The sequence below is a fragment of the Herpailurus yagouaroundi genome, unplaced genomic scaffold, assembly GCF_014898765.1.
Source record: "Herpailurus yagouaroundi ecotype Mexico unplaced genomic scaffold, PumYag 182, whole genome shotgun sequence".
Classification (NCBI taxonomy): domain Eukaryota; kingdom Metazoa; phylum Chordata; class Mammalia; order Carnivora; family Felidae; genus Herpailurus; species Herpailurus yagouaroundi.
Genome location: NW_024412413.1, coordinates 16737100 through 16747288, shown reverse-complemented (window position 1 = coordinate 16747288; position 10189 = coordinate 16737100). Strand labels below are relative to the sequence as shown.

General features: G+C 40.8%; 1 non-coding gene across 1 annotated transcript; it reads right to left on the bottom strand.

Moving 5' to 3' along the window:
- Positions 1-4978: 4978 nt before the first annotated feature.
- On the bottom strand, positions 4979-5082 carry LOC121041119 (U6 spliceosomal RNA). Its single transcript, XR_005795569.1, has one exon. It is a non-coding gene; the product is annotated as a U6 spliceosomal RNA (small nuclear RNA).
- Between the last annotated feature and the right edge of the window lie 5107 nt (positions 5083-10189).

Genomic DNA, 10189 nt, shown 5'->3' with positions numbered 1-10189 from the left:
TGTCTGCAAGAGGTAGAGGTATGGTTTCAATTCTGCTCTGGCAAGGCGGGCCAGCCCACGTTGCCAGCACATAGTTCTCTTGCAAGTCTCACACTGATTCGAGAGTTTGTAGACAACTTTGTACTTTGGGTCTCTGCCAGCTGTCCTGAAGAAACAACTCCCCTTGGCTTCACATTTTCTATCTCGCCCTCCCCACTCCTAACCAAAGTTAGAGAATAACAATTGTTTTCTTAGCAAGCACTACTCCTAAGTAAACCCAAGAAGGACCCGACAATGGTGCTTTTGGGACCAGCAGAGTCTTTTTCACCTCTTTGTGACTTTCCTTCCTTTGATGGCAGAAGAACACCGCCCCCAGATTTGTACTGCTGCAGAGACTGTCGGTGAGGAGAGGGTCATTGCACAAGTAGACGTCAGGCCTGGGGGATGGCATTTTGGTTTTTGTTTTGTTTTAAACTACTAACCGACTCTAGATTTTAAGTTTGTTTATTTTGTGAGAGAGAATAAGCTTGAGTCGGGGAGGGACAGAGAGTGGGAGAGAGAGAATCCCAAGCAGGCTCTGCACTGTCAGTGCAGAGCCCAAGGTGGGGCTGGAACCCACCAACTGTGAGATCATGATCTGAGCCAAGGTCAAGAGTCAGATGCTTAACTGACTGAGCCACCCACATGCCCCTAACTCCAGGGTTTTTTTTTTTTTTTTTTGTATTTAACTTGCCACCATATTGTCTGATGTATTAACAACAGAAGGAAAATAACGTATTTCTATTTTGTCTCTCTTATTCTCCAAAATATTTATTGAAAATGTAGCCAACTCCTGTAGAATCTGATTTACTTGTCCATGGACCACCCAAACCATCAGCCCCGCTCCTCCCTCTCCCCCTAATATCTCTTACGTAAGGACAGCTGAGTGTTGGCCCCAGATGGGGTATAAGGAAGGGAAAGGTGGCCGCCTCTCTGCCCCTGTGTCAGCACATTCTCAATCTGCATCCAGAATCTGTGTAGAGCAGGTGTGAGCATAGAACCCATTCGCTTAAAACAGAGACTGGCAACTTCTTCTGTAAAGAGTCAGATGGTCAATGTCTTAGTCTTCACAGGCTATGCTGTCTCTGTTACAACTGCTCAGCTCTGCATTTGCATCGTAAAAGGAGCCCTCTGTGTACGTGAGTGGCTCTGGCTATGTTCCAATAAAGACGTGTTTACCAAAATGGGCAGAAGGCAGATTTGACTCAGAGCTGTGGTTTGTCAGCCTCTAACTTAAAACCCGTCAGCGTTGCGCCTGTGCCCTCAAATTGAATCCCAACTCCTACCTGGTGTGCAAGGGGCATACTTTGGTCCCTCTCACGTGTCATGTACTTTCTGCTCCCTGCACTGCACTCCAGCCACATTGCTTTGTTTCTGGCCCTCAGACGTGTCTTACTTTCTCTCATCTCGAGAAATCCGAGCTATTGTGCAAGTTGTTCCTTTGGCCTTACACCGTCTTCCAACCCTCTCTCTCCTACACACATTTACATCTGCCTTACTCTCCAGATCTCAGTTGGATCTTTTCTAGCACATCTCCCTTAATCCCTGTGCATAAGTTAGGACTCTTGACAGCAAATGACAGAAACTAAATTTAGTTAAACTGAAGAATTGATATGGTATAGTTTGGCTGAAACAAATGATATTGTTTGGCTGAAATCAACAAACCCTGGGCAGGGCTAAGAGGAAGTGAGCTTAGGCATGACTAAAATCACAGACGCAATGAGTAACACAGTTGATGTAGAATGTTCTCATCTCACGGTAGACATGTGGGGGTGTCTCCTACATCGAGTGGCCTTCCAGTCTACAGCACACTTGAGAAACTGGAACAATGAGGGCCTTTGGGGATCAAAAAGGATGCCCAAAGGATTTACATTCTTCAGTAGGTACCAAGGGTACCAAGGGCATCACTGGTTTCTAATAATATCTAATAGCAAAACATATATGATATTTATTATATGCCATGCCCTGTTCTAAGCACTTCATGCGAATTATTTAACCTTGCAATAACTCTATCAATGAATGCTAATGTCATTACCACTTTATGGGTTATCTTAGTTATCTAATTAATTGTGCAGCCAAAATTTAGTGGCTTAATACAACAAACATTTATTTTCTCACAGTTTTTGTGGATCAAGCGGCCAGGTGTGGCTTAGCTGGTCTTTGGGCTCAGTGTCTCTTGTAAGTCTGTGATCAAGGTGTTGGCCAGGCTGCAGTGACCTTGAGGCTTGACTAGAGAAGAACTTACTTCCAAGCTACGTCATGTGGCTGTTGGCAGAGTAGACTCAGGGCCCCAGTTCCTTGTTGGCTGTTGACCAGAGTTCCTTGCCATGAAGCAAGTTGCCATATTGTGAACTTTCCTATGGAGAAACCCAGTTCTTTGCCATGAAGGGCTCTTCATAGGAAAGCTCACTATATGGCAACTTCCTTCACCAAAGTGAGTGCATGAGAAGAGTCAGAGACTGAGAAAGATGGGAGTCATAGGCTTTTGTTACCTAAACTTGGTGATGATGTCCTATTGCTCTTGCTGTATTCTGTCCATAGAAACAAGTCATGAAGCCCTAGCCCACACTCCAGGGGAGGGGATTACAGAGTACCAGGAGACAGGAACCTTTGGGAACCAGGTCAGTAGCTGCCTACCAGATAGATGAAGAAACCAAGGCACCAAAAGTAATGGATCTGCCCTAAGGTAACACAGTTAATCAACCAGAGAACCCAGAAATGAGGCCTAGGACTTGTGCTTGTAACCACCAAGCCATCCTGGGCAATTAGATTTGTATAAGCTCCCAGGTGATTCTAACGTGTAGCTGAGACTGTGAATCACAAGCCTAGCCTTCATAAGCTTCAGTGTGCACACAAATCATCTGTGTTCTGGTTAAAATGCTTATTCTGATTTGGGGGGCTTGGGATGGGGCCTGAGGTTCTGAATTTCTAACAAGTTCTGGGTGATGCTGATGTCACTAGCCTATGGACCACACTTTGAGTAGCAAGGGCTTGAAGGAACAACTCTGGGCTGAAAGTTGAGCATTGTTTTTCCACTTGTGATTTTTCCTCACATTGGTGGTAAGTGGGCCAGTCATTTGATCTTTCTGATTTTTAAAAATCTTACATTTATTTTTTCATTCATTCATTCATTCATTCATTCGCATTCAATGTTCAATAGCCATTCATCCAATAACAGCCAATACTAATTTTTTAGCACTTTTTTTTTTATCCTGGCTATAAATATAACAGTAATTCTTCTCTTTCAGGTTTGATGGAAATGTTACTTCCTATGGAAAGCTTCTCCCATTCCCAAAGACCTCACCTTCAGACCTGCTTACATGATATGTTTTGTGTTTCTGTCACTACTTGTATATTGCATTACAATTGTTCATGGATACTCCTCCCCCATTTGATGGTTTTTTTAAAAAGATTTTTTCAGTAATCTCTGCACCCAATGTGAGGCTCAAACTCACATCTCTGAGATCAAGAGTTGCATGCTCTACCGACTGAGCCAGCCACGTGCACCACCCTGCGGCCCCTATTTGATGGTTTTATGTGAATTTTAAAAAGACATCCTTTTTTCTTTTTTAAAAAAATTTTTTAATGTTTATTTATTTTTGAGAGAACAACACAGTGTGAATGGGGGAGGGGTGGAGAGCAAGGGAGGGGCAGAGAGAGAGGGAGACACAGAATCTGAAGCAGGCTCCAGGCTTTGAGCTGTCAGCACAGAGCACGATGCGGGGCTTGAACTCATGAACTGAGATCATGACCTGAACCAGAGTCTGGCACTTAACTGACTGAGCCACCCAGGTGCCCCATAAAGACATCCTTTTTTTAAAACTCTGTATGTTCATCTGCAGGAAAACTCAGCTAAATATTCAGGTCTGGGATGTATATGATGTTGATGATGGCCTTGAAGCTGTGCATTGTCTCTCACCTTTGTCCTTATCTGTCCCCCATGCTGGATATTGACTCTGCAGCTGGGACTGTGTCTGTTCCATCTTTATATCCCCCAGTGCCTAGCACAATGCCTAATATGTAGTAATCATGCAAAAAGTATTTGTTGAATGAAGAAACATTTATTGTAGAAAATATTGAAAGGCAAAAAATAAAAAAATGAAGTGCCATCCTATTTCACAGTGGTAACCTTTGCCAATGTTTTGTTGTACCTCCTTTGGTCTTTTTTCCATTCATAAATAGGTGTGGCATCCATATCTACATTTGCCTTGATAATATGTAACTTTTCCTGTCTTTCTTTTGAGTGATAGCAGCCAGCATTTACTGACACTGGGCAGAGTGCTTGGTAAAATCCATTGTAATAAGCCCCACTTGCTGCCACTAAGCTCCTGGGAACTTATAGTCTGGGGACAGAGTTAGAGTCATGGCTAACAAGGCACAGCTGTCATGAGGCTTGATGTTTTGAGATCTAGCCTGACATCTTCAATATGATGTGGGGGGAGCAGGTGGTTTGAGAATTGCCAGGAGGGGTGGGACAGACCCTAGGACTTGACCCTGGGGGCCACCCTTCCTGAGACTGTTTGACAGCCAACATAGTTCTCCACTTGATAAGAGCAATTCTACTCCAAAAATCCCTCAGAACAGGGCACATCATCTGAAGTTGAAACGCACTATAACTTTTAGTAAGAAAGAAATTTTTTCATCGCAAGCCCTCAGATTGACCTCCATTCTGCTAAAAAACATGACAGAAACAAACAAATAAGAACAACCACCAAATCCCATTAAAATGTATGAAATTTCTTCATGTGTTAATGTAGCCTTACAAAGCATTGCCCTTCATCAATTACTCTATATAATATGGCTGTTTACTTGCTCTCATTAATCCATTACACAGAGCACAATTAAGACTTGGCTTTTGGCTTACAGCTATGATAGCAAATTTTAAACAATTCAGCCTTTAGCACAAACAAATAAAGAAACTCAGGGCAGTAGGGATGAGAGAAACCCATTGAAACCAGGAATCATACTACACTTTCTGGAGAGGTTGTGTGTCATCCTTGTGCAGAGAGCCATGAGAATCTTCTCTGATTCATTCCAATTTTCTCCTATGTGCTGCCGAAGCAAGTGCTATGCTCTCTGGAGAGGTTGATATCACTGGGCTTAAAGGCATAAGATTGTGTCCTTTATTAATGAGCAGACCACCGGGATTCTGAGAGGAGAATTCGGTGAAATGGGTGCTAACCGTACAATTGCAAAAATGGCCCCGTGGTAACTTTGGACTGTGGCACCCAGCTGCATGCAAGGTGAGCAAAGGACAGGTGGATCTTGCACAGTGCCAAGATCCAAGGAGCTGAAAGAGGGCTACTGAATAAAACTGGGTTGATAAGGTGAATCTAATGTCGTGTCTGTATGATTATACCCATGTTGTACCAAAGGCTCCCAAATGTAATAAAAACTGGGAGATGAGCTACTCTTTCTCTTTTGATTCTGTTACCTCCAAACCTATTTCTCTGTGTTTTCTCCATCTCAGTGAATGGCACCGCCTTCCACCCAGTTACTTTAACTGAAAACCTAGGTGTTGTCTTTGTGATAGTGAAGTTTATGTGTCAACTTGACTGGGCTGCAGTATACAAAGTCATCTGGTAGACATGATTTCTGGATGTTTCTATGAGGGTGTTTCCAAAAGTGATCAGCATTTGAATTGGTGTTGACTTGAGTGAAGTAGCTGGCTCTCCCCAATGTGGGTGGGCACCATCCCATCCACCGAGGGCCCGAATATTACAAGAAGTATAGGAAGGTTGAGTCTGTGCTGTGCCTGGGTACTTGAGTGGGACATTGACCTTCTCCTACCAAATTACCCAGGGCTCACATAAATGATAGCCATCAACATTTAATGCCTCACACAGTGTCAGTGGGTCAGGAGCTGAGAAATGACTTAGCTGGGTGGTTCCGGTTCAAGGTGTCTCTCGTGAGGCTGTATTGATCTGGAGGCTTAACTGGAGGACCTGCTTCCAAGGTGGCTCATTCACTTTGCTTTTTGCAGGAGGCCTCAGTTCCTTGCCATGTGGATCACTCCGTAGTGCTGCTTGAGTGATCCAAGACAGCACAACAGAATCTGCAATGTCCTTTGTGACGTAGGCTTGAAAGTCCCATTCCTTAACTTTTGCAACATTTTATTGGTTACATAGACCAGTCCTATTCAGCGCGAGAGGGAGATACATAAGGGTGTGAGTATCAGGAGGTGAGACTCACTTGGGGCCATCTTGGGGGCTGTCTTTCACACACCATGACATTGTGGTTGCTGGCCACTCTAGTCTCCTCCCTACACACTTTCCCCAGCCTGGCTTTTCCCTCATCCTCTATATCTGAGCTTAAGTATCTCTTTCTTGGAGGACTCTTCCCTAACAACCATATCTGGAGGAGATACTCTACCACCCTATATTTAGTTCATAGCACTCATGATAATCCATAATGATATTATATATGCACTCATTTATTTAGTGACTTACTGTCTCCCTCCCTTCCCACTTGGATGTAAACTCCTAAAATTGCTGGAGTCTATTGTGACCCCGTCCCCTAGCATAGTATCTGACAAATATGAAAAAATCAATTTATATCTGTTGAAGGAATGATTTTTTTAAATTAAAGCTAAGGTAAGATGGCTCCTTTTCTCTCCTTGGCTTGATCCAAAGTTTTCTCTTGCAATTTGGAAGGGGCTTGGGGAGAGGGTGGGAACAAAGGAAGGAAACTAAGAGGTCCTGGTTGGAAACAGATTGAGGGCTGGACTGAGGGAAGAGGATACTGGAATGTGGCTCCCCCTATAACACCCCCCACTGGACCCCACAAAGGCAGTACTCAGAGACAGCTGACCATTACCACAAGCCCCACTGGGCAACACTAAAGTTTTATTCTGACCCCGGTAGGAGGCATTTTCATTTGGACTCTAGAGGAGGTAAAAGACTAATTCCAGATTTGCCAGAAAGTAGCAGAATGAGAAGGTGAGACAAGGTCACATTCATCTTGAGTGACTGGGAGGTAAAAGTGGGAATGACTGGGACATGTGGAGGGGGAGACCCAAGTTCTCCACCCTTCTCCCGATACTTATCTCTAGAGTAAACCGTCTGGGAGCATTTAGAGGCAGGCAGAACAATGTGAGGAAATTTGCACAGAATGTTATCTCTGCACTTTGCTAAATAGTTGGTGAGCTCTAGGGGGCTGGTACAGCCTCTGCTCTGACCTGGAACCTCATTTCGAAGCAGGGGAGGAAAGCTACTCAGTGGAGCTGGGGCATGAAGTCCTAACACTCCCACACTGTCTGTGCCTGAGGCAGGGGGCCAGGTCCAGCGCTGCTCAGTGGCCAACTCAAATTTGAAAGGTGTTGCTGGGATGTTTCTGTTCAGCCAGGAATCACGTGGCTTCCTTAAGGGCCTCATTTGGGTCCCCAGAGAAAGCCTTGTCTCTGTGCATGGTGTTAAAATATAATTTTCAAAAGGTTAAAAAAGCATGACTCTAAAAACAACAAAAAAGACTCATGCAAATACAAAAGGCATACATGTCAAAGATTTTATTCAACTCATTAATTAAAGAACCAGTACTATGTTGAAACCTGTCCAAAGAGCATTTGAAAAGCCAGGGATATATACATACGTGTGTATGTATAAAATATATATGTGTATAACATACATATATAGTTATAGATGTACATATGTATATATTACATGTAATTTTATGATACAACTATAACATAATTATATGTTATAATGTGTTATATAATTACAATTATTATATAATATATAATATGCTGCATATAATTATGTTAATGTAACATATAATAAATATATAAATAAATATATAAAAATATATAAAAAAATATATAAATAATAAACATAAATAAATATAATAAACATATAATAAATATATATAATAAACATATATAAATATATATATAAATAAATATATAATAAATATAATAAATATATAGATAAATATATATAAACATATAAATATATATTATATAACATAATAAATATATAAATATATAATTTATATAAATATATAAATAATAAATATAATAAATATATAAACATAATAAATATATATGTATACATACACACATTATATACAATTATATTTAATTATACTGTATCTACTATATATGAATATATATTATATATAATTATGATTATATTTTGAGAAGCTGGGGATATATACATACATGCAATCATATATATATATATATACACACACACACACACACACACACACACACACACATTGCTGGGTTCAAGTTCAGTAGGGCCATGCATTGCAATCTATGGAGTATCTGCTTCCCTGGATTAAAATTACTTGTATCTCTATCAGTCAAAATTCTACAAGCCAACCTGTGCCCTTACAGAGTTATAAAATAGCTCAGGAAACAGAAAGTCAAGACCAGAATGGCATCAAAAGAAAACTCAGAAATCTCTTTTGTCTATTTCCAGGATTCAGATAACTTTTCTGATAATAGATTCTGATGAAAGCTCCCTTCTCAGGGTGATTTGATGGAAGCTGAAAGATGTCCCCCACTGAAAGTTTATCATGACAGTTGGTCCTTTCTGTGATGTGATGATTTCAAGTCTGTACTACATGCAGTAATAGTTAACATTTATTAAGCACCTACTCTGGGTCAAACACATTGCTAAGAACATTACACAGATAAATTTATTTCATCCTCACAACAAATCGATTATTCTTATCTGTATTTTGCAGATGACAAAATGAAGCTTAGGAAAATTCGGTAATTTGCTCAAGGTCACACAGCCATCCAGGAAATGGTGGATCCAGGATTTGGAGGCATGGAGTCTGACTCTTGAATTATAAGAAGTTGTCCTAGACACTGGGAGTTCTAGAAAGATTAGTTGTACGCCATCCCTGTCCAAAATAATCTTGGAAAGGTTAGTTTCCCACCAAGACAAAGTCTCATGCTCTCCCTACAAAAAATGAGGTCTTACTGATGTTTTTGCCAAGCTTACTATGAGGATAAATGAAATGATATGGAAGTACCATATAGACCTTACATCAGTGGACAGGCTGATGTTATTATTAAGGAACTGTCATTATCAGAGCTGTCCTTTATGTTCATGGGGAAGATAGAATTTGGGTTTTTGATGAACTAGAGTCAACGACGAGCTGTTTCTAGTTATCGCCAGGGCCGGGGCTAGGATGTACAAAATTTAAATTGCTGCCAAGAAGCTCAGTAATCAAGATAAAAAAAAAATTTAATGCAACTTTTAAAAAGAAATAAAAATGAAGGTATAAAACTGTATGATGAACAAAATACAATTTTAATTTAATTTGATAAAGTCAAGGTAAGTATGACTGATTTTTCCTTTTGCCTTGGGCTTCAATATGACTCAGCTTGGCACAGGTTTCTAGCCTATTTCCTTACAGAATTTACCAAAAGGCAGTATTGTGGAATGTATTTCCAGTCTTGTTCTGGGGTGTTGCTCTTTTTTTTAAATTTTAGTTTATATTTTTTTAAATTTACATCCAAATTAGCATATAGTGCAACAATGATTTCGGGAGTAGATTCCTTAGTGCCCCTTACCCATTTAGCCCATCCCTCCCCCACAACCCCTCCAGTAACCCTCAGTTTGTTCTCCATATTTATGAGTCTCTTCTGTTTTGTCCCTCTTCCTGTTTTTATATTACTTTTCCCTTCCCTTATGTTCATCTGTTTTGTTTCTTAAAGTCCTCATATGAGTGAAGTCATATGATTTTTGTCTTTCTCTGACTAATTTGGCTTAGCATAATACCCTCTAGTTCCATCCACATAGTTGCAAATGGCAACATTTCATTCTTTTGATTGCCGAGTAATACTCCATTGTATATATATATACCACTTCTTCTTTATCCATTCATCCATTGATGGACATTTGGGCTCTTTCCATACTTTGACTCTTGTTGATAGTGCTGCTATAACATGGGGGTGCATGTGTCCCTTCAAAACAGAACACCTATATTCCTTGGATAAATGCCTAGTAGTGCAATTGCTGGGTCGTAGGGTAGTTCTATTCTTACTTTTTTGAGGAACCTCCATACTGTTTTCCAGAGTGGCTGCACCAGCTTGCATTGCCACCAACAATGCAAAAGAGATCCTCTTTCTCTGCATCCTCGCCAACATCTCTTGTTGCCTGTGTTGTTAACGTTAGCCATTCTGACAGGTGTGAGGTGGTATCTCAATGTGGTTTTG